Below are 24,856 nucleotides of genomic sequence, written 5' to 3'. Positions count from 1 at the left end.
AAGGGTACTCTCCCTGACAACCCGAGTGAGGTCGTTGAACTTCTTCCGGCATTGCACAGGAGTCCTGGCAACCACGCTGTTGGAAGACACCCTGTTGGACACCTCCCTCCAGGCTTTCCGGTAGGCGCTGGGCAGCGGCCTCTTGCCACCTTCTGGGAACAAAACATGGCGCCTGCGCTGCACTCCGCCAACCAGCACCCTCAGGTCTCCGTCGCTGAAGCGCTGCGCTCTCTCCCTGGCCTTCTCCATAGTCCTGGGCGTTGTACAGGTGAAGCTGAAGTGGTCAGGCCTAGGTTGAGGGCTGCAGTGTGCAGGGCGTGGCAGGCAAACAAATCCACCCTCCCCCTTTAAGAGATGACCGGCGCCAGAGTGTCTGCCGTCAATCAAGAACTCGCCGCACCTGCGCTGCGCCCGGCCTCGGGGGTATCGCTCAGCACCGCCGGCTTAGCGCCTAAAGATAGTCGTGCATCGCCTGTTTTAGCGCAGCAGCAACCTCTTGGGGCGATGCGACTGAATATCGGCGAAGGGGGTGCGACTTTGCGCCGGGCGCAAACTTTAGCGGCCGCCCGACTTTACCGCCCCAAAAGTGGCTATACTGAATTTCTAGGCCAATATACCCACCATATTGGTTTGCACTCGATCCTGTTTACCAGAGATACGTGAATCTCTACAAATGTATAAAATTCTTCTGGGGCTTGACAGGGTAGATGTTGGGAGGATGTTGCCCCTGGCTGGAGAGTCTAGAAGCAGGCGTCACAGTCTCAGAATAAGGGGCTGGCCATTTAGGACTGAGATGAGGAGAAATTCCTTCGCTCAAAGACTTGTGAATCTTTGGAATTCTCTACCCCAGAGGGCTGTGGAGGCTCAGTCGTTGAGTATATTCAAGACAGAGATTGATAGATTTTTGAATACTAAGGGAATCAAGGGATATGGGGATAGTGCAGGAAAGTGGAGATGAGGTAGAAGATCAGCCATGATTTATTAAATGGTGGTGCAGGCTCAAAGGGCTGAATTTGTACTTTAACATTCCTGGGCAGGAGGATGCTATGTGTTTCTGGCCTCCAGAGCTTTGAGCAAGAAATGCAAAACTAGATAAAAAGACTATGATTTGATAGATTGACGCCTCCAGCTATCGCTATATTCTACTGAAAGTTCCAGTCAGGATAAGTAAAGACCAGTTCACGCTGCTTGATCTACTGAAGAAACCCATTTGATTTTAACTCTGGAATATATGAAGTAAATATGCTCAATAAGAAAAGGTTTACAATATCAAAATACTGCGGATGCTGGAAATCTGAAACAACAACAGAAAATGCTGAGAACACTCAGCAGGCCAGGCAGCATCCGTGCAGAGAGAAACAGAGTTAACAGGCTGGATTTTCTCAATGGGGAGCTTTTGGAGGCGGGACTCCCACTTGTCGGGTTTTAGACCCGCCTCCATCGAATTGTGGCCAACCCACGCTAATTCCCCTTGATTGACCTTGGTAAGCCCGCCCAGCGGGCTCAGCAGGCCAATTAAGGGAAAGCCGGTTACAGGAGACATCAGCAAGTGATGTTTCATCTGTCGAGAGCTTTTGACAGATGAAAATCAACGTTTGACGGCTCTGTGAAGCTGTCAAACACTGACAATCTGTCTTCTAACTTGAGTCCTTCTACTCAGACTCAGTTAGAGATCTCTCCAGACCAGAAAGCAGAAGGCTGCAGCTTTTGACAGTTCAGCGGCCATTCTGCTTTCTGTGCCGGTGAGCTGAGGGACTCCCGAGACCTGAAGGAAGGAAGCCTGCAGGAAGAAGTAAAGGTAAGTAAAACTTATTAAAACACTCTACACTTACCTCACACACTTACCTCTGCACACATGCACCCATCACTCACCTGCACACCGGGCATCTCGGCCCCTCCGACCCCGCAGACCGACGGCCCGCCTCGCTGACCCTGGCGAGGTTCGTAGCCGTCGGGAAGCCCACGCTTCAGGGCTCAAAATAGGGATTCTCAAAAAAACTGCCTGTTAACTACCTGTTGGCACCAATCCCCTTCCCACCTCGGAGAGGCGGTTCCCAGCGCGGGTCGGCTTCCCGCCTCCTGGGAAGATGGCACGGAGGCGGGTTGGGGGTGGGATGGGTAACCACCCCCAGATTCTGCCATTTTCCCAGCAGTCCCACCTCCAAACCCGCCTCCCCAGGGTTGGCAAAATTGCCCCCAGCGTGTCAGGTGAGTTCAACAGTTTCAGACTATAACCCCTGCTCCCATTTTTTCAGATGGCAGCTGTTGATGATTCTGCCATCCCCATTTGCAACATTTAGGCCTAGAAATTCAGTTGGTTGCGCCAGCCGTTAGCGCCTTAAGAGAAGTGAATTTCGGGCGCTATGCGTGTAGCGTCCGGGCGCAGCGCGATCTGCACCTCGCCCAAAATTAAGTACACATTTAGCGCCGGCGCAAAGTTTAGCAGAAAATGACGTCATATCCTCGTACAACGCCCTTTGCGCGCCCCGATCCAGAACTTCAGTGGGACCACCCCATTGTGCGGCCGGTGGCCCGCACGCTTGTTTAGTGGAACGCAACAGAGCCGACGCGGGACCCGGGGAGCGTAAATTAAAGGGCACTTACCCTGCACTATAAAGGGCAGCCATTTTGCAGCAAACACTCTTGTGCAACGGATTTCTGGAGAGAGACCAAGGAAGACAGCTTTCTGGTTTGGGCCCACACTAGCTCAGGTATTTTTGGCTTCAGGCCAGAGCGTTGCAAGTGGCCTCGTGTATATTTGACTGTTTGGCAGCATATTATGGGGGCTGCATGGGGTGCCAACGCTGAGTTTCAGCGTCATGTCCGTAGGGCTCGCAGACGCGGTGTGAGAGGGGCAGCCCTGGCTAGACGCAGAGGGGGCAACAGGCATCCGCAACATAGGCCTTACCCAGTCAGGGCATACCGCCAGCAGCGCTCCTACCTCAACATGAGTGGCGCGCGATGTGTAAAAAGGCTGAGATTCCAAAAGGAGGTGGTTGGAGAGATCTGCCATCTGCTTCACAGAGATCTGCGTCCAAAGCTCAGGAGCAGGACGTCTCTGTCGGTGGAGGTGAAGGTGACGGTGGCCTTGAACTTCTATGCCACCGGCTCCTTCCAATCCGCTGCTGGGGACATAGCTAACATATCCCAGTTTGCCGTGCATTGCTGCATCCACCAGGTGACCGATGCCCTTTTCAGAAGGAGACGCCAATTCATCTCCTTCCCCATGGCCCTGGAGAGGCAGCATCAGCGTGCACTGGGATTTGCAAGATTCGCGGCCTTCCCCATGGTGCAGGGCGCCATTGGCTGTACGCATGTGGCTTTGCGGGCACCTGTGGAGCATGCCGAGGATTACCGCAACCGGAAGAGCTACCATTCCCTCAATGTGCAGCTGGTGTGTGACCACAAGCAGCGCATCCTAGCTGTCAATGCCCGCTTTCCAGGCAGCAGCCACGATGCCTTTATCCTGCGGCAGACAACTGTGCGTGACATGTTCGAGGCACAGCCTCCCCCAAGAGGATGGCTTCTCGGGGACAAAGGCTATCCTTTGTGTACCTGGCTCATGACCCCGCTCCGCGCGCCCAGGACCCCTGCTGAAGAGGCATACAACGAGAGTCATCAAGCGAGCAGGAACATAATCGAACAAACAATTGGCATCCTCAAGCAGCGGTTCCGCTGCCTGGATCGTTCCGGCGGATCTCTGCAGTATTCCCCGGACCGAGTGTCCCAATTCGTCGTTGTTTGCTGCATGCTGCACAACCTGGCTCTCCGCAGGACTCAGGCACTGCCACCTCATGTTGGACCACCACCTCAGGAGGAGGAGCATGAGGAGGAGGAGCAGGAGGAGGAGGAGTGCCATCCCAGGAGGGAGCGAGAAGGTCCAAGGGCCGTCCGTCGGCAGCTTATTGAACGTCACTTCTAAGCCCCCTGTCAGGGAATGCCTTGTGGCCATGAAGGAACATGAACGCAGCCGCTCCGCAAGCCCTCAGCCGGCGAAGGCAACAAACACTTACAGCAACAAACATGGACACTCTCTGAATAAAGAGAAATCTTTATTTTAGACCAATGAAACCCCTTCACACATGAAACCCAGAAACATTAAACGGCCCCAAAAAACAGTACATCAAATGACTCACTCCCACAACCTGGGGAGGAATAACTGAACATTTGTTCAAAAATGGCCTTCATCCTCGGCCTTAACCCAAAAAACATCCCCAGAAACAAAACAACCATGGCCAAAAGAAACATAGGCATCGCCATATAAAATAACACTTGGCCACACCGTCTACTTCTTGGGCCGCGAGGGCGAGACCTTGTCGAGCCTTTTGGGGCCCCTGCCCGGCCTGCTGCTCCTCCGCAAGCTCTGCCCAGTGGCTGCTGCAAGGCTGGGGAAAGGCTCCTGAGGGTTAGATGTCCTTCCGGCAGATGCCCTTGGGGGGCGGCCTAGACGGGGTTTGCCCCTCGAGGGTCCGGCTGGTGATTGGCGCAGCTGTGCCTGGCCAACATCATTCGCAGCCGCTTGCCGTTGAGGCACCACTGGGGGAGTGGTGGTGACGGCTGGAGGAATGTGTGCAATCTGGCGGATGGTCGGCCCTGGCTGGTGATGTGCCACTCTGGCACTCGCACGGGCCCGCACTGCAGCATGCGCACCAATCTGCCGAAGGGCAGCCCGCTGTGCTGCTGCAGCGCGGCGGGTGTCCAGGCGATGCCTGGCTGACGCAGCGCGTGTGGCAGCAGTGAGTGCCCCTGTTGCCCTGGTCTGCGACCGCAACAGAGCAGCCACTGTCTGGACGGCATCACTGATCAGCCGGCCACTCGCGGCATGTGAGGCCCCGAACTCGCGCACACTACTAGCCAGGGACTCGATGGCCTCAGGCATCCGTGCCACTACCCCCATCAGCTCGGTGTGCCGGCGATCCGAATCCTGGGCCATTTGATCGAGGTGGCGCACCTCCTCTGAGTTGAAGGTGGCCGGACTGGAGTCCGGACTCTCCCGCTGGGGAGCAGGGGGCAGAGCTGGCCGACCCTTGCCACGTTGCCGGCGGTGACTGGGCCCAGCAACTGCACTCCCCTCCGATCCTTCCCCCCTCTGGGGGGAAGGCCGCGGACCAACCGCAGCCCTCCTGGGTTGCTGGACGCCACTGGTCCCAGCAGCTCCACTCCCCTCCGACACTTCCTCCAGGCTCTCCTCCAGGGAAGACATGTCCACTACTTCGGCATCTGCAGCCGCACCTGACTGCTGCCCTGATGGTCCGCCTTCCTGTTCCTCCTCCTCCTCCTCCTCGGAGGGGCTGTCACTGGCAGCTTCAGGGAGCTCCTTGTCACCAGCTGAAAGCAGGAAGGCACAAGAGTAGCTTTAGAGTGAGGAGAGGGCGTCAGCGAGGGAGGCATGACTGGTGGCATTCAGCGCATTGGTCGGACAATGGCAAAGGAGGTAGATCGGATGCGCAAGTGCGACGAGAGAGGTCCAAAAGGTGATGTCCATACCATTGTGGCCCAGAAGAGGGTCGGCATCTCCACAGGCGACGGGCCCAATCACCCGGGGTCCCATGAGGCGACTCACGCGCTCCTCCAGGGGAGTGAGCTCCTGGATCTGGGGGCGGCCTCCCCCGGTCTGCTCCTGGTGCCTTCGGTTGTTGGCAAGTTTTGCCTGCAAGAGAAAGGACGGCCTGTAAGTACGGTGTGTAGCCCTGATGTGGTGTGCACTGCCTCCCATGGTGGAATAGCTTGGCCAGTGTGTAGCCCTGATGTGGTGTGCGCTGCCTCCCATGGTGGAATAGCTTGGCCAGTGTGTAGCCCTGATGTGGTGTGCGCTGCCTTCCATGGTGGAATAGCTTGGCCAGTGTGTAGCCCTGATGTGATGTGCACTGCCTCCCATGGTGTAAAGTGCAGAATGTGCAATTGATGTTCATGACTGTCCCATAGCTGCTGGCTGAGGGCTGGCCATTAGAGCTTTCAGGTCCCTTTGCCCATCATGTCAGGTGTACATGCAAGGATGAGGAGGAGACTGGAAAGGGTACTCACCCTGACAATCCTGGTCAGGTCATTAAACTTCTTCCGGCATTGGACATTGTCCCTGGGGGCATCGCCGGTGGCCGACACCCAGCGGGCGACCTCCCTCCAGGCTTTCCTATAGACGCTGGTTGGAGGCTTCCTGCCAGTGTCCGGGAACAAGATGTGCTGTCTCTTCTCCAAGGCCGTCACCATCACCTTCAAGTCATGGGCTGAGAAGCGCAGGGCACGCTCACGGGCCTTCTGTACCGTTGCCATGGCTCCTTCTGATCACCAGCAGTGTTCAGGCCTAGCTGGAAGGCTGCAGTGTGCAGGCCGTTGCAGCAGACCAAGTCGACCCTTCCCCCTTTAAGAGCTGGCCGGCGCCACCGTGTCTGCTGTCAATCAAGAAATGACCGCACCTGCGCTGCGCCCGGCCTCGGCGCTATCCCTCTGCACCGCCGGCTTAGCGCCTAAAGATAGGCGTGCAACGCCAGTTTTAGCACTCAAGCAACCTCTTAGGGCGAAGCTACGGAATATCGGCGAAGTGCCATCGACTTTGCGCCAGGTGCAAACTTTAGCGCCTGCCCGACTTTACCGCCCCAAAAGTGGCTATACTGAATTTCTAGGCCTTAATCTCTCCTGCCTTCCATCCTATCACAGGCCGTCCCTTTTGTTCCTTCCTCCCCTCGCCCCCTTTCCCTACCCCTGCACCTGCTTAAAACCTGTTACATCTCTAACTTTTTCCAGTTCTGACGAGGGGTCACAAACCCTGAAACGTTAACTCTGTTTCTCTCTCCACGGATGCTGCCTGGCCTGCTGCGTGTTTCCAGCATTTTCTGTTGTTATTAAGGAAAGTTTTATGTTTGGGGATGTTCACTTCCAGGGTACATTTTTCACCTGACCCAATAGTCCCAGCAGAAGGCTCGGTCCATTTTGGAGAGTGTTCCACCTTTCTTTCCACCAAAACAAAACACTGTACATGGGATGGTGTGGATTGACAAAATATCAGAAAGAAAGTCTTGCATTTATATAGCGCCTTTCACGACCACCGGACGTCCCAAAGCACTTTACAGCCAATGAAGTATTACTGAAGTGCAGTCACTGTTGTAATTTATGCAACGCAGCAGCCAATTTGCGCACAGCAAGCTCCCACAACCAGCAATGTGTTAATGATCAGATAGTCTGTTTTTTAGTGATGTTGATTGACCGATAAACATTGGCCAGGACACCGGGGATAACTCCCCTGCTCTTCTTCGAAATAGCGCCATGGGATCTTTTACATCCACCTGAGAGAGCAGACGGGGCCTCAGTTTTAACATCTCATCTGAAAGACGGCACCTCCGACAGTGCAGCACTCCCTCAGCACTGCACTGGAGTGCCAGCCTAGATTTATGTGCTCAAGTTTCAGGAGCCACAACCTTCTGAATCAGAGGCGAGAGTGCTTCCAACTGAGCCATGGCTGACTCGCATTGCACAACACATTTAAATAAATGTAGAGTAAGTGCCATACATAAATGTCTTAATTCTGGATTTGTCTCCATTATACTATTAATGGTCATGGTGTGGAGATGCCGGAGTTGGACTGGGGTGGACAAATGTAAGAAGTCACACAACACCAGGTTATAGTCCAACAGTTTTATTTGAAATCACAAGCTTTCGGAGCGCTGCTCCTTCTTCAGGTGAAGTGGAGAAATGCATAAAGACACAGCTTATATAGTCAGAGAATCATGTCAGATGTTTACAGGTAACCTTTCCAACTGCCATTTATCGCACCTCGGCAGAGAGATAATCACAGCAGTCAAAGGTGTGAATGGTGTCCAAACAGGTCAGTCAGGGAAACATTACATCAAAGAACAATGAGGTGGGGTCACAAGGGGTCAAATATTGCAGATGCTGGGGTCTGTATGAAAAACAAAAAAACAGACAAAAAACATTTTTTTTGGCTGGAAATCACAGCAGGTCCGGCCGCATCTGTGTAGAGAGAACAAGCCAATGTCGACTCGAGTCTGGATGACCCTGCATCAGGTGGGGTTACATGTAGCGTGACATGAACCCAAGATCTCGGTTGAGGCCGTCCTCATGAGTGCGGAACTTGGCTATCAGTTTCTGCTCGACGATTTTGCGTTGTCGTGTGTCTCGAAGGCCACCTTCGGGTAAGCATTCTCCAAGGTGGCCTTCGAGACACACGACAACGCAAAATCATCGAGCAGAAACTGATAGCCAAGTTCCGCACTCATGAGGACGGCCTCAACCGAGGTCTTGGGTTCATGTCACGCTACATGTAACCCCACCTGATGCAGGGTCATCCAGACTCGAGTCGACATTGGCTTGTTCTCTCTACACAGATGCGGCCGGACCTGCTGTGATTTCCAGCCAAAAAAAATGTTTTTTGTCTGTTTTTTTGTTTTTCATACAGGCCCCAGCATCTGCAATATTTGACCCCTTGTGACCCCACCTCATTGTTCTTTGATGTAATGTTTCCCTGACTGACCTGTTTGGACACCATTCACACCTTTGACTGCTGTGATTATCTCTCTGCCGAGGTGCGATAAATGGCAGTTGGAAAGGTTACCTGTAAACATCTGACATGATTCTCTGACTATATAAGCTGTGTCTTTATGCATTTCTCCACTTCACCTGAAGAAGGAGCAGCGCTCCGAAAGCTTGTGATTTCAAATAAAGCTGTTGGACTATAACTTGGTGTTGTGTGACTTCTTACTATTAATGGTGAAGGAGTATTGCAGTCAAATTAAACAAAAAAAACTGTCACTCCTAATTGGAGTGGTGGGATAGACCAGACCTTGAAATTAGGCTTTTTGAATCTTTGCATTTGAACACTTAATACTTCTGTATGAAATTTCTTTGTCCATAAGGGGTCGCCCATTTAAGACAGAGATGAGGAGAATTTTGTTTCTCACAGAGAGTCGTGAGTCTTTGGAACTCTCTTCCACAGAGGGCGGTGGAAGCAGAGTCTTTGAATATTTTTAAGGCAGAGGTAAATAGATTCTTGGTGAGCAAGGGGGTGAAAGATTATCGGGGGTAGGCGGGAATGTGGAGTAATCAGATCAGCCATGATCTTATTGAATGGCGGAGCAGGCTCGAGGAACCGAGTGGCCTATTCCTGCTCCTAATTCGTATGTTCGTATGTATTAAATAGATTAGCACCTCCATTGAGAAAGCGGACACGGGAATGTCACACAAGCACACTTAAGCATTCACTGTGCCAAATTTCAAGGAGCAACTTTGTAAAATATTAAACTGCAAGTAATTAAATTACCGTTGGCAATATTAATGAAGGAATGTTGAACACAGTTTTCTGACATTTCTGTGGCTGCTCTATTAGTGGAGGCATTTAAACTAACTGGGTGAACACGAGTTAAAAATAGTGCACAGAAGGATCTCATCCCAACGTACTAAGCGTAATATTGCCGACAGTAACTGCTAAATTTAGAATGTTTGTGTGCTCGTTACGACTCACTAATGACTGTCACAAGCTTTACATAGAATTGCATGGAGAAGCTGGGGTTGTTCCCCTTGGAGCAGAGAAGGCTGCGAGGAGATTTGATCGAGGTGTTTGAAAACCTGAATGGTTTAGATCGAATAAATAAAGAGAAACTGTTTCCAGTGGCTGAAGGGTCAATAACCGGAGGGCACAGGTTTAAGGTGATTGGCAAAAGATCCAGAGGCGACACGAGGGAAAACTTTTTTACGCAACGAGTGGTTAGGATTTGGAATGCGCTGCCTGATAGGGCGGTGGATACAGATTCAATGGTAGCCTTCAAAAGGGAATTGGATAAATACTTGAGGGAGAAAAAAATGTAGGGAAATGGGGAAAGAGCCGGGGGGGCGGGGGGAATTAACTGGATTGCACTTCGAAAGAGCCTGAGCAGATTCGATGGGCCGAATGGCCTCCTTCTGTGCTGTACTATTCTATGATTCTCTATGATTAAAAACATACATAAGAACATAAGCAGTGAGAGCAGGAGTCGGCCATATGGCCCCTCGAGCCTGCTCCGCCACATGGCCCCTCGAGCCTGCTCCGCCACACGGCCCCTCGAGCCTGCTCCGTCACACGGTCCCTCGAGCCTGCTCCGCCACACGGCCCCTCGAGCCTGCTCTGCCACACGGCCCCTCGAGCCTGCTCCGCCACACGGCCCCTCGAGCCTGCTCTGCCACACGGCCCCTCGAGCCTGCTCCGCCACACGGCCCCTCGAGCCTGCTCCGCCACACGGCCCCTCGAGCCTGCTCCGTCACACGGTCCCTCGAGCCTGCTCCGTCACACGGCCCCTCGAGCCTGCTCCGTCACACGGCCCCTCGAGCCTGCTCCGCCACACGGCCCCTCGAGCCTGCTCCGCCACACGGCCCCTCGAGCCTGCTCCGCCACACGGCCCCTCGAGCCTGCTCCGCCACACGGCCCCTCGAGCCTGCTCCGCCACACGGCCCCTCGAGCCTGCTCCGCCACACGGCCCCTCGAGCCTGCTCCGCCACACGGCCCCTCGAGCCTGCTCCGTCACACGGCCCCTCGGGCCTGCTCCGTCACACGGCCCCTCGAGCCTGCTCCGCCACACGGCCCCTCGAGCCTGCTCCGCCACACGGCCCCTCGAGCCTGCTCCATCACACGGCCCCTCGAGCCTGCTCCGTCACACGGCCCCTCGAGCCTGCTCCGTCACACGGCCCCTCGAGCCTGCTCCGTCACACGGCCCCTCGAGCCTGCTCCGCCACACGGCCCCTCGAGCCTGCTCCGTCACACGGTCCCTCGAGCCTGCTCCATCACACGGCCCCTCCAGCCTGCTCCGTCACACGGCCCCTCGAGCCTGCTCCGCCACACGGCTCCTCGAGCCTGCTCCGCCACACAGCCCCTCGAGCCTGCTCCGTCACACGGCCCCTCGAGCCTGCTCCGCCATTCAATAAGATCATGGCTGATCATCGACCTCAACTCCACTTTCCTGCCCGATCTCCATATCCCTCGATTCCCCTAGAGTCCAACAATCTATCGATCTCAGTCTTGAGCATACTCAAAGACTCAGCATTCACAGCCCTCTGGGGCAGAGGATTCCAAAGATGCTACGATACATAACATTTACAGCACAGAAACAGGCCATTCGGCCCAAGGGGCCTATGCCGGTGTTTCTGCATGTCCTGTCCGTACAATTCAATAGCCATGGCATGTCCTGCTGGGGGTCATTTTCTGAGACTGTGTTGCTGGTGCAGAACCTCACCCACCAGCAGCACGGCTCAGGAATCCAGGCGCCCACTGCTCCCATCGGGGGTGATTCTGACTTTGTGCGATAGTGTAAAATGGGTGACGGCGAATCGGCCGCCCGTTTTACATCTCCCCTGATTTTCAAGTCCATGGAGATGTAAAAACGGGTGGCCGATTCACCCATCACCCATTTCAGGGATGGCAGGAATGACGTATGAGGAGAGATTGGGTCGATTGGGCTTGTACTCGCTGGAGTTTAGAAGAATGAGAGGGGATCTCATTGAAACTTATAAAATTCTAACAGGACTGGACAGACTGGATGCAGGAAGGATGTTCCCGATGGTCGGGGAGTCCAGAACCAGGGGTCACAGTCTAAGGATAAGGGGTAGGCCATTTAGGACAGAGATGAGGAGGAATTTCTTCACCCAGAGAGTGGTGAACCTGTGGAATTCTCTACCACAGAAGGCAGTGGAGGCCAATTCATTAAATATATTCAAGAAGGATTTGGATATATATTTCTTAAGGCTAAAGGGATCAAGGGACATGGGGAGAAGGCAGGAACAGGGGACTGAATTTGGATGATCAGCCATGGTCTCATTGAATGGCGGAGCGGGCTCGAAGGGCCGAATGGCCTACTACTGCTCCAATCTTCTATGTTTCTATGTTTCACACCATTGCAGAAATTCAAAATGACGTCGAATTACATTGAATTTACAGCACAGAAACAGGCCATGTGGCCCCACTGGTCTATGCCGGTTTTTATGCTCCACACTGAGTCTCCTCCCACCTTAATTCATCATCCCTATCAACATAACCTTCTATACCTTGCTCCCTCATAAGAACATAGAGAAATAAGAACATAAGAAGATAAGAAATAGGAGCAGGAGTCGGCCATTCGGCCCCTCGAGCCTGCGCCGCCATTCAGTGAGATCATGGCTGATCTTCTGCCTCAACTCCATTCACCGGCCCTGTCGCCATATCCCTTGATGCCTTTACTAGTCAGAAATCTATCGCCTTCTGTTTTGAATATACCCAATGACTGAGCCTCCACAGCCCTCTGGGGTAGAGAATTCCAAAGATTCACCACCCTCTGTGTGAAGACATTTCTTCTCATCTCAGTCCTGAATTATCCTGAGGCTGTGGCCCCTGGTTCTAGACTCCCCAGCCAAGGGAAACATTCTCCCAGCATCCACCCTCTCAAGCCCTGTAATAATTTTGTATGCTTCAATGAGATCCCCTCTCATTCTTCTGAATTCAAGAGAGTACAGGCCTAGTTTACTCAATCTCTTCTCATACGACAGTCCCGCCATCCCAGGAATGAACCTTGTGAGCAGGAGTAGGCCATTCGGCCCCTCGAGACTGCTCTGCCATTCAATACGGTCATGGCTGACCTTCTACCTCAACTCCACTTTCCTGCACTAGCCCCCACACCCCTTGATTCCCTTAATATCCAAAACTCTATCGATCTCTGCCTTGAAAATACTCAATGACTGAGCCTTCACCACCCTCTGAATGAAGAAATTTGTACTTATCCAGCTTCTCCTTAAATCCATCTATGTTATTCGCCTCAACCACTCCCTGTGGTAGCGAGTTCCACATTCTCACCACTCTCTGGGTAAAGAGGTTTCTCCTGAATTCCTTATTGGATTTATTCGTGACCAACTTATATTTATGACCTCTAGTTTTGGCTTACCCCACAAGTGGAAACATCTTCTCCACCTCTATCCTATCGAAGCCCTTCATGACTTGAAAGACCTGTATCAAATAACCCTTTAGCCTTCTCTTTTCTAGAGAAACAGCCCCAGCCCTGTTTAGCCTTTTCTGCTGGGTATAACCTCTAAAATGATTCCCCCGATATTCTGAAAATGATCGGAATCTCGATGTCCCGATTTGGCCTGTTGGCGGGCGGGCTTGTAAAATGATCTTCCCTTCGCCGTTTAGCAGCGTCTGCACGGCTTGTTGCCAGTTGCGAGTTTGATGTCAGGCCCTAAGAAAGCAATTAAAAGAGGAGGTGTTTAAAGAAGCAAAGCTCTAATAATTGCTCTGCTGGTGGCTTGGAATTGCTCAGGAAGTGGCCTGGAACCGAGCGCTTGGCCTGGAATTGTACCTGACAGAGCTAAGTGGAGAAGAGTATTGAGAGGAGCTTCCATTTGCACATCTGGACGTGATCTGTCAGCGAGTTACAAATGAGTAATTCTCATTGTGAAACCGCTGCACATGTGGCGCAAGTTGCCAAAAAATGTTTCCGTCAACTTAAAGTTCCAATGGCAAGAGTGAGGCTTGACTTTAGCTTCAGGGTCCCCTTAATTTTAAACTGAGGCTCCATTTCGCAGAAGATTTTGAGGATTTACACTTTTGCTTCACACGTTGTGGATTTCAGTCTCAGAATAGGATTCCTATGTAAACGGCAATCCGAACCGCACGGCGCCGTCGCGCTTCGACCCAATCCAGCACTGTTACATAGATACATAGATACATAGAAGATAGGAGCAGGAGTAGGCCATTCGGCCCTTCGTGCCTGCTCCGCCATTCGATGAGATCATGGCTGATCCTTTAATTCAGTATCCCGTCCCCGCCTTCTCTCCGTAACCCTTAACCCCTTTTGCCCGTAGAAATATATCTAATTCCCTCTTAAATATATTTAATGAGCTGGCGTACACTGCCCTCTGTGGCAATGAGTTCCACAGGTTCACCACTCTCTGAGTGAAGAAATTCCCCCTCATCTCTGTCCTAAATGGTTTAGCCCTTATCCTTAAATTATGTCCTCTAGTTCTGTTCTCACCCGCCAAGGGAAACATTCCTTCTGCATCCAGTCTGTCTAGACCTGTCAGAATTTTATACACTTCTATGAGGTCCCCTCTCAATCTTCTAAACTCCAGTGTGTACATCCCTAAACTACATAGTCTCTCCTCATAGGTCATTCCCGCCATTCCTGGTATCAGCCTGGTGAATCGCCGCTGCACCCCCTCCATGGCAAGAACATCCTTCCTCAGATGAGGCGACCAAAACTGTACACAGTACTCGAGGTGTGGTCTCACCAGTGCCCTGTACAGCTGCAGCAAGGTATCCCTGTTCCTGTATTCTAACCCTTTTGCTATGAAGGCCAGCATACCGTTTGCCTTCTTGACCGCCTGTTGCACCTGCATGCTCGCCTTCAGTGACTGGTGTACAAGAACACCCAGGTCTCTCTGTACTTCCCCCTCTCCCAATCTATTGCCATTTAAATAATAATTTGCCCTCCCGTTCCTGCACCCAAGGTGGATAACTTCGCACTTGTCCACATTATAGTGCATCTGCCATTTATCCGCCCAATCGCCCAGTCTGTCCAAATCGCTCTGGAGCTTCCTGGTCTCTTCCTCTGAGCCCACCCCCCCTCCTAGTTTAGTGTCGTCTGCAAATTTGGAAATGCTGCATCCGACTCCCTGATCCAGGTCATTAATGTAAATTGTGAACAGCTGGGGGCCCAGGACAGATCCCTGTGGTACCCCACTTGTTACTGCCTGCCATTCAGAAAATGAGCCGTTTATTCCAACTCTCTGTTTTCTATCTGACAGCCAGTTCCCTATCCACGCCAAAACTTTCCCCTTTATCCCATGAGCCTCAATTTTCCATGCTAATCTTTTATGTGGGACCTTATCGAAGGCCTTTTGGAAGTCCAGGTACACCACATCTACTGGCTCTCCCCCATCTATTCTACCAGTTACTCCCTCAAAAAATTCCAATAGATTAGTCAAGCACGATTTACCCTTTGTAAATCCATGTTGACTCTGTCCTATCCTGTCCCCATTTGCTAAGTGCTCCGCTATTTCATCCTTAATGATGGACTCCAGCATTTTGCCCACAACTGATGTAAGGCTTACAGGTCTGTAATTACCTGCTTTTTCCCTACCCCCCTTTTTGAATAGTGGGGTAACGTTAGCTACCCTCCAATCCATCGGCACTGTTCCCGAGTCTAATGAATTCTGAAAAATCATCCTTAGTGCATCCGCTATCTCTAGGGCCACCTCCTTCAGTACCCTAGGATGCATGTTATCAGGCCCTGGGGATTTGTCCACCTTCAATCCTTTTAGCTTCCTTAACACCATATCCTTAGAGATATTGATTTGCGTCAGTTCCTCCTTTGCCAATGTCCCTATTTTTCCCGATATCCCAGGGAGGTTTTTTGTGTCTTCCTTCGTAAAGACTGACCCAAAGTATGCATTTAGTTGATCTGCCATTTCCTTATTTCCCATTATATATTCCCCCGTATCTGACTGCAATGGACCAACTTTGGTTTTCACCAGTCTTTTCCTTTTGATATATTTATAAAAGCTTTTGGAGTTAGTTTTTATATTTTCCGCCAGCTTGTTTTCGTAAGCTATTTTGCCCCTCTTGATCATGCCCTTTGCCCTCCTTTGCTCTATCTTAAACTGTTCCCAATCTTCCGCTCTGGCGCTTTTTTTGGCTATTTTATACGCCCTATCTTTGGATTTTATGCTGTCTCTAATTTCCCCTGTTATCCACGGTTGAGTCACCTTTTTAGATTTCCTTTTATGCCAGATTGGTATAAACAATTTTTGCAATTTTGTCATTCTATCTTTAAATGTTTGCCATTGTTTATCTACCTCCAGTCCTCCCAGGAACGTTGTCCAATCAGACCTACTCAGTTCCCGTCTCATGGCATCATAATTCCCCTTGTTTAAATTCAGGACCTTAGTCTCTGAGTCAATTTCTTCGCTCTCCATTTCGAGTGAGAAATCGATCATGTTATGATCGCTCTGACCCAAGGGTCCCCGTACAACAAGATTACTGATTAGTCCCTTCTCATTGCACAGTACCCAGTCCAATATAGCCTGTTCCCGAGTTGGTTCCTCGACATATTGATCCAGATAACCATCCCTTAAACACTCAAGGAATTCCTCCTCCTCATTATTTTTACTGATTAGGCTAGTCCAATCTATATGTAAGTTAAAGTCACCTATGATGACAGCTGTGCTCTTATTGCACGCTTCTCTAATTTCCCTCGTGATGCCCTCCCTAACCTCTATTTTACTATTTGGAGGCCTATATACCACTCCTATTAATGTTTTTCGCCCCTCGCTATTTCTTAGCTCCACCCATATAGATTCTGTATTAACTGAGTTAATATCCTTCTTTTCAATTGCATTTATCCCCTCTTTTACTAGCAATGCTACCCCTCCTCCCTTTCTTTTTTGTCGATCCTTCCTAAATACTGAATACCCCTGTATGTTAAGCTCCCAGCCCTGCTCACCCTGCAACCATGTTTCCGTAATCCCAATTAGATCATAATTATTAACCTCTATTTCCACAGCTAATTCATCTACCTTGTTCCTGATGCTTCTCGCATTAAGGTATAAAACCCTCAGGCTTTTTTTATGCTCACATTTTTTATGAATTAGTTTGGCCCTTTGTTTTTTGTTCCTCACCCTTTTACCATTTATTTCTGTCTGCCTTTCACTTTCCTCTATTTCACTACATAGGTTTCTAGCCCCCTGCCATACTAGTTTAAATGCTCCCGAACTGCTTTATCAAAAATTACCCCGAGAACATCAGTTCCATCTCTGCACAGGTGTAGACCGTCCCTTTTGTATAGGTCACACCTACCACAAAACTGGTTCCAATGCCTCAAAAATTTAAAACCCTCCCTCTTACACCACTGCTCAAGCCACGTATTTAGCCTAACTATCCTGTTCTCTGTACTCTTACTAGCACGTGGCACTGGTAGTAATCCAGAGATTACTACCTTCGAGGTCCTACTTTTTAGCTTGGCTCCTAACTCCCTAAATTCTACTTGTAGGACCTCTTCCCTTTTTTTAGCTACGTCGTTGGTACCAACATGTATCACGACAACTGGCTGTTCCCCCTCCCCCTCCAGAATGTTCTGCACCCGCGCCGAGACATCCTTGACCCTTGCACCAGGGAGGCAACATACCATCCTGGAGTCTCGGTCGCGACCACAGAAACCCCTATCTATTCCCCTTACAATCGAATCCCCTATTACTATAGCCCTGCCACTCTTTTTCCCTCCCTTCTTTGCAACAGAGCCAGTCATGGTGCCATGAGCCTGGCTGCTGGTGCCTTCCCCCGATGCGTCACCCCCCCCGACAACAGTACCTAAGACGGTGAACCTGTTGCTAAGGGAGACAACCCCAGGGGATTTCTGCACTACCTTCCTGCCCTTGCTCTGCCTTTTGGTCACCCATGTACTGTCTACGCTGGCCTTAACCTGCGGTGTGACCAACTCACTAAATGTGCTATCCACACCCCTCTCAGAATCGTGGATGCTCCAAAGTGAGTCCATCTGCAGCTCAAGGGCCGTCATGCGGTCCCACATGAGCTGCAGCTGGACACACTTCCCGCACACATAGTCGTCAGGGACACAGGAAGCGTCCCTGATTTCCCACATGTTACAGGAGGAGCATGACACAGGTCCGAGCTCTACTGCCATGACTTAACCCTTATATTACTTTTTAATTTTCTAGTTTTAGTTTATTTATCGACTTTTGTTTTCCCGAAGCTTACTTAGACCAATGTATACTGTACTCCTCTTATTCCTTTTTAAACTAACCAAATCCCACTAGTTTTGGTTTTACTTTCTAGGAAGGTTTGAGGAAAGTACTTACCAGTTAGTCTTACCTCCCTGGTCTTTCACTGACTTCCCGGTCTTGTCCCCTTGGTCCTACGCCGACTTCCCGCTCCTCCCGGTTCCTGCCCTGCTGAAAAGAAACTGAGACCAAAAAATTTGTGACCTCTGTTTTTATACAGCTGCTAAAAGACTACTAGGTTAGAGGAGGGGGGCGGTGGGGGTTCCTACTCTGTAGGAACTCGGGTTTAAGCCACCACCCTCCTTAAATACCTTTCACCTGGGTGCTTCCCACCAGGTCCGCTTCTGAAAAAAAGCTCAAGAGCTGGACTTCCGCCTCAGCTGTTTTTTAAATGGCCCCGAGTCTCGCCGACTGCTGCCTCTCCGCTCCGCTCCTGGGCTGCTGCTCCTCCCCCGAACTGGTCGGGCCTCTGCCTTTGGCGCCGGTTTTTAAACCGGGCTCCTCACCTCCTCCGCTGCTGCTCCTCCCCCGAACTGTTGTCAGTTAAACCCCAGCAGTTGCGGTGGGACGCCGCCGCTTCTGTTGGTCTGCACGGCCTGGATTTCAGGGGTCTCATCACACTCCCACCACTGTCCCGTATATCTGGGCTGCCAATATTACACAAGAACGTAAGACATAGGAGCAGGAGTCGGTCATTTGGCCCCTCGAACCTGCTCCGCCTTTCAATAAGATCGCGGCTGGTCTGATCTTGGCCTCAGCTCCCACTTTCCCTGCCCGCTCCCCATAACCCTTGACTCCCTTATGGTTCAAAAGTCTGTCTCTCTCCACCTTGAATATATTCAATGACCCAGCCTCCACAGCTCTCTGGGGAAGAGAATTCCAAAGATTCACGCCCCTCTGAGAGGAGAGAATACTGTATTGTGGCCTATATTTCCTAAGGAGGCTGAAGGGATGTAACCTGTCACCCCTGATCCTCTCTAACTTTTACCGCTGCACAATAGAGAGCATCCTGACAAACTGTATCACAGTATGGTAGGGCAGCTGTAGCTACTATGACTGGAAAGCCCTGCAGCGGGTAGTCAAAACTGCCCAACGCTTTACCGGCACCCAGCTACCGACCATAGAGCATATATACCAGAAACGCTGTTTACGGAGGTCACGGTCCATCATCAAAGACCCTACCCACCCCAGCCACAGTCTGTTCGCCCTCCTGCCATCTGGGAGACGCTACAGATGCATTCGCACCCGTATGACCAGATTTAGGAACAGCTTCTTTCCCAGGGCTGTCATCCTACTGAACTCTACAAATAAACTCTAAAGCCTGCACATCTGCCAATGCACTTTATTATGGTTATGTTTATGTTAATGTATTACAAGCCAAATGTATGTTGAATGTTTAAATGTCTTAATCTAAATGTACACTCTCGGGAGCCGCAAGCCTACATTTCGTTGTACTGCACTTGTGCACTAACAATGACAATAAAAGTTGATTTGATTTGATTTGATGTATTCCTGGAGGAGTCATCACATGACCTGCTGCCTCCAACCGCCCCGCCCACACACACACCCGCCATTGGTCGCCCGACACGTCCATCCTCGCATTCCTTCCCACGGGCCAATCAGAAAGCGGATAGACTTTGCAGCACCCGATTGGATGATTCTTGACTCTCATGCAGCTTTCCCCCACCGCCCCCCCATCTTCAATATTGTGATAACTGGTTAAACAACAGTGTTCAAAGAGTGGCCCGGATGTTACGGTGGGTACGGCGGCGTACTCTCAGAGTGCGCCATCGTGCTGCCTTTGAAAACCACCGCAAGCTCGGGATTCCCACACGGCTGGCACGTGCGCTGAATCCCGAACTTGTGGTCTATCAACGTCCGCGTTGACGGGCCGTCCGCACCACCACAGAAAACCTCATTGCTGCCGCAGAGTTGGGCTACATAGGGAAGGTTTACAGATAGAAGCATAGAAACATAGGAGCAGGAGTCGGCCATTCGGCCCCTCGAGCCTGCTCCGCCATTCAATATGATCATGGCTGATCCTCTATCTCAATACCATATTCCCGCTCTCTCCCCATACTCCTTGATGCCTTGTGTGTCTAGAAATCTATCTATCTCCTTCTCTATCTCCATTGAAACTTATAAAATTCTAACAGGACTAGACAGACTAGATGCAGGAAGGATGTTCCCGATGGCAGGGGAGTCCAGAACCAGGGGTCACAGTCTAAGGATAAGGGGTAAACCATTTAGGACTGAGATGAGGAGGAATTTCTACACCCAGAGAGTGGTGAACCTGTGGAATTCTCTACCACTGAAGGCAGTTGAGGCCAATTCATTAAATATATTAAAGAAGGAGTTAGATATATTTCTTAAGGCTAAAGGGATCAAGGGATATGGGGTGAAGGCAGGGACAGGGTACTGAATTTGGATGATCAGCCATGATCTCATTGAATGGCGGAGCAGGCTCGAGGGGCCAAATGGCCTACTCCTGCTCCTATCTTCTATGTTTCAATATTAAATATATTCATTGACTTGGTCTCCACAGCCTTCTGTTGTAGAGAATTCCACAGGTTCACCACACTCTGAGTGAAGAAATTTCTCCTCGTCTCAGTCCTAAATGTCCTACCCCGTATCCTGAGCCTGTGACCCCTCGTTCTAGACCCCCCCAGCCAGGGGAAACATCCTCCCTGCATCCAGTCTGTCTAGCCCTGTCAGAATTGTATACGTTTCAATGAGATCCCCTCTCATTCTTCTAAACTCTAGTGAACACAGGACTAGTCGACCCAATCTCTTCTCGTACGACAGTCCTGCCATCCCAGGAATCAGTCTGGTGAACCTTCACTGCACTCCCTCTATGGCAAGTATATCCTTCCTTAGGTAAGGAGACCAAAACTGTACACAGTACTCCAGGTGTGGTCTCACCAAGGCCCTGTATAACTGTATGGCCTGTTTCCACAGCATAAGGGGATAACCGAAATGAAAAAAAAATATGCTTTTTTTTTAATTAAATGACATCCAGGAACATTAAAAGCTTTAATGAGAAGCAATCCTAATGTATGTTAAAGCTGCAGGTTTAAAAAAAAAAATAACCTTTTCATTTCATAACTTTCTGCACAGTATTTTTCTGGAAGTGGGAATTATGAGGAATGAATTGGATTCCCACGATAAAAGCTCAATCTGTAATGTATTTTAAAGGCTGTAGTAATGAAGTCATGTAGTCATTTAAATGAATTATTGGAGGACCAGACCCACGTGATCCCAGGTAGGCTGCCGCACAGGCTGCGCCCCTGGGATCAGCGGGCCATTGCGCTGCCCTCCGCCTCGCAGCGTCAGAGTGCAAGTTTACGTAGGAGACTCCCAGGCATTCCTGGAGGGTTGGCACCCTAACCAGTGGACATGACAAAATCAAAAGGGAGTGGCGTCACCTGTACCTTACATATCAAAAAGACAAAAAGAATGCACTGACAAAACACGAGCATTATTTCTTGAGTATATATCTCGTTGAGTCTATTCAAGGCAGTGGTCGATAGATTTTTGAATATTAAGGGAATCAAGGGATATGGGGATCGGACGGGAAAGTGGAGTTAAGGTCGATGATCAGCCATGATCTCATTAAATGGCGGAGCAGGCTCGAGGGGCCGAATGGCTGATTCCTGCTCCTATTTCTTATGATCTTATGTTCTCACACTCAGTTCACAATCTTACGAGAATGTCGAACACCGTTTCTTTCAACAAGAACAGGGGTTGACCATCGAACCTGCTCCGCCATATTGCTAGCCTTGACAGCTCTAGCTTTTTAATCCTAATTTCCTGCCTTCTCTCTGTAACCCTGGACTGCCAAAGAATGTATCTCCCTTCAAACACTTACCGTTTCGGTTTGTGTTCTCCTCCACCCCACGTGTATTTCAGACTTTTGATTTACAATTTCCCCCAAATCAAGCTTATAGCTGCAAAAGGATTAGGGTTAGTTGTTGCAAGTTTGCCATCTCCACTGCTGCCCCCTGTTAAGTCTGTGTGTTATAATGAGAATTACTACACAGACCACAAGAGTAACTTTTAACAGGTCTTTACTAATCGAAGGTCAGGGCGGAACTGCCCAATAAATCATTACACAGCACTTATATACCGGTGTGGTCACCGCCGGTATTACAGTATACAGCAGCCAAGATAAAGTAGTGCAACCCTTAAAATAGTTCTCTTAAAGGTGGAACGGTTACTAAAATAGTTCTCTTAAAGGTGGAACGGTTACATACACTACAATCCTCCCTTTTTAGCTTAACAGTATATATATTCCCCATTAAACATCACATCATAACATATATACACAACTTCATGTAAAAACAGTTCACAGATTCAGCCTCTGCAGAGGCGCCTCCTGCGCCTCCTGACTCGGTCCGGATAACGCCTCGGTGGTGTAGTAGTTTTCGGTGGTGTAGTAGGTTCTTGTTGCTGGGGTGACTCATCTAATAGTCCTTCACTGGACTTAACAGCTTGAATTTTCGTAACTTCAGAACCAGCATTGTTGACTTCTAAAGGCTCGAGTACCTTGGGAAGTTTTTCTGCTTCCAGACTGATTTGGCTCAGTTCGGAGGGACCACTTGCGTGACCTGGAAGGGGTGATAATGGTTCAGATGAGTCATCATCTTCATCATCATGGGACAACTCACATGAATATACTAGATTGCTGTCCTCCTCAGTATCTACGTCCTCCAAATGTCTTATTATTTCTATTTTTGGAGCTTCAACTGTGAGTGTGGCTGTGGTCTGTGCATTACTTGATTTGCAGCTATATTCACCAGAGTCTTTGGGTGTGAGGTTTGTAATGGTAAGTTCTATCACATTCTTATTTTGTTTAAATTTGTATCGGTCAGCAGATTCGATTAAGCTCTGGACTTTGTACCATCTGACCATCTTGGGAGTAGGTGTAAACTCACAGCTCAAAGTAGCAGAATGCTTCTCTTCCCCTGTAATGTTCTGTAGTTCTTTGACCACCTTTGACGGAGGCTCTTTAATAGTCAGCCTCGCCTCAGATTTTGATTTCCCTGCAATAAACTGCAGCAAGCCAGTCATCTTACAAGTTGTTTTTTTCAGAGTGAGACGATGAATAGTGCCACGATGCTCAATGTCCACATCTTCAGCAGCATGAAGAATTTCACCATTTAGTATCCATTTTGGAGGCTTCACGTCAGCAACTGAAAGCTCACACTCAAGAATGGCGTCACTTGGCTCTGTCACTTCCACATCACATATGGGTTTAATGATGGCAATTGGCTGCTCTTCTACATATAACTTTGCTGGGCTTTGGTCATCTATGGCGTCGCACATGTAGTTGCCTTCATCTTCAAAAGCGACATTATTAATAACGAGCTTCCTGTACACATCTTCACTCACAATCTCATATTTATTACTGGGATGAATCTCTTTGTCTTTGTAATACCACTTGACAGCAGCATTTGGCCTGGAAACCTTGCATTCGAAAATGACACGATGTTTCTCCATGCCAATCTTCTCTCTTAAGGGTTTCACAATTTTAACTGGCAATTCTTTAATTCGAAGCAAAGCTCTGGAAGTAGCGCTTTCAGCAACAAATTTGATCTCTGCAGCATCTTCAGTTTTTGCCTCTGCCACCAATTCCCTGAGTGGCTTATTACTGCTGACACTGCTCACAAAAGGGTGCTCTTTCTTCTTAGCTTTCAACTGATCGATGAATTTGACATATTCCCTTTCTTGCTCAGCTTTGATTCGTTTGGCCTCATCGCGCAGACGGTTTGTGTGTTCCTGTCCCATTTTCTTAATCAGCTGCTTCTGCTGTCTTTCCAGATTCTCCCACTCTGTGTCAAAGAACTTTTCTTTGCATTCATCTCTTGCTCAAAACGGCGAATCATTTGTTCTAATTGCTGTTGTAGTTTGAAATTGAGTTGAGTTCGAGCCCGGTGTTCCTCAGAAATGTGCATGTCTGTAGACTGGACAGACTCAGAATCCTCTGTCAAACTATGTTGTTGTTGTTCAGTGGAATTCTGTTCTGATACTTTATTCTCTTCTGAAGCATTTATGCACTCCTTCGTTTTTCCATCATTAGTCTGCAAGTCCATTTTAGACTTGTCTTTGGCACATGGGCTGGTCTTACCATCATCAGTTCCAGAGTCTGAGCTGATTGTCTTCACTGAGTTCTCACTCTCTGCTTTGTCACTGTCATTGTTGCATATGCCCTCATCCAATATTCTGGACAATCGTGCAGGTTTGACATTTTTTTTCTTTCCAGAATCTACCGTTATTGCTTTTAGGGAGTGCCAGTCCATATTTATTTTCCTGATCCACTCCCGTCCCAGAAGTGGTGGACCTCCCTCAGGTAGTACATATATATCCATTCCTTGGTGTTCTTTGCCCTTGTGTACCACCTTGACTTTTATCTTTCCGATGGGGTATACTCTTTGCCCCATGTATGTCTTTAATACTATCTCCGTGTCCCGTAGGGGAATATGTTTGAATAACCTTTTGTAATCTTCCTTATTCATGACCGTCAACACCGATCCGGTGTCCAATTCCATCTTCATTTGGACTCCTGCTATCTGCAGTGTGACCCAGATAGTTTGTCGGTCAGCTTCCTTACTCACATTGTGAATTCTCAGACTACCCAGTTCCTTGCTGTTGGAGTCTGAATCCGAATTCTGTTCATCCGAACTCTTCTCAGCCACCTTATGTACCTTTCTGCACTTTTCCTGCGGTGACTTTTTGTTGCTGGTCTTCTTTCCTGACCGGCATACTTTAGCTATGTGACCAAGCTTGCCACATTTTCTACATTCCTGGTTTTTAAACCAGCATTGGTTCTGATCGTGTGTTGTCTGCCTACAACGATAACATTTCGTTGTACCCGAAGCCATTTGATCTACGCTGAGTACCGCTGCCTTCAGCTGCATTTCCGCGGTGCCTCTCGCTGCGGCTTCGTGCGATGCTGCAATAGAGACAGCCTTATCAAGTGTAAGATCATTCTCTTCAAGCAGCCGCTTTTGTGTTCCTTCTTTCGACAATCCACACACGAATTTGTCTCTCAGTGCCTCTGTCAGGCTTTCCCCAAACTGGCAGTATTTCGCTAGCTTACGCAGTTCAATTAAGT

The sequence above is a fragment of the Somniosus microcephalus genome, chromosome 7, assembly GCF_052327205.1.
Source record: "Somniosus microcephalus isolate GS21.2 chromosome 7, FLI_Smic_1.0, whole genome shotgun sequence".
Lineage (NCBI taxonomy): Eukaryota > Metazoa > Chordata > Chondrichthyes > Squaliformes > Somniosidae > Somniosus > Somniosus microcephalus.
This window is presented reverse-complemented; position numbering follows the sequence as displayed.